Source organism: Argopecten irradians, chromosome 16 (assembly GCF_041381155.1).
Source record: "Argopecten irradians isolate NY chromosome 16, Ai_NY, whole genome shotgun sequence".
Classification (NCBI taxonomy): domain Eukaryota; kingdom Metazoa; phylum Mollusca; class Bivalvia; order Pectinida; family Pectinidae; genus Argopecten; species Argopecten irradians.
In genome coordinates, this window is record NC_091149.1 from 17,500,210 (window position 1) to 17,500,950 (window position 741).

Here is a 741-nt window from a genome sequence, read left to right on the forward strand (position 1 = left end):
GTGGGATGGAGAATCACGCTATTGTCGGCTGAATAAACAAAGTAGGATAGGATGTCATTTGCTATTATATGCTGAATTGTATACTAACTGCAAATCGTGCTCACTATCATGTACTGCACTGTAACTGACTTATGACGTCATACATTATATTACGTACAAGTTGTGTACTGATATAAGATAGAATCACTTATTAAATACTGATGTAGGACCCATGTACTATTACATTTACTTTTATATTGGGCAATTCCCCTATCATATTCTAAATTTGGTTTTTTATTTAGTAGTTATATGTACCGTTACATTTACTATTAAGCATTTATTGGGCGATTTCCCAATCATGTTCTAAATTGTTTATTTTTAGCTTGGAGTCATGTACCGTTACATTTACTATTAAGCATGTATTGGGCGATTTCCCAATCATGTTCTAAATTGTTTATTTTTAGCTAGGAGTCATGTACCGTTACATTTACTATTAAGCATGTATTGGGCGATTTCCCAATCATATTCTAAATTGTTTATTTTTAGCTAGAAGTCATGTACCGTTACATTTACTATTAAGCATGTATTGGGCGATTTCCCAATCATGTTCTAAATTGTTTATTTTTAGCTAGGAGTCATGTACCGTTACATTTGCGATTTCCAAATCATGTTCTAAATTGTTTATTTTTAGCTAGGAGTCATGTACCGCTACATTTACTATTAAGCATGTATTGGGCGATTTCCCAATCATGTTCTAAATTG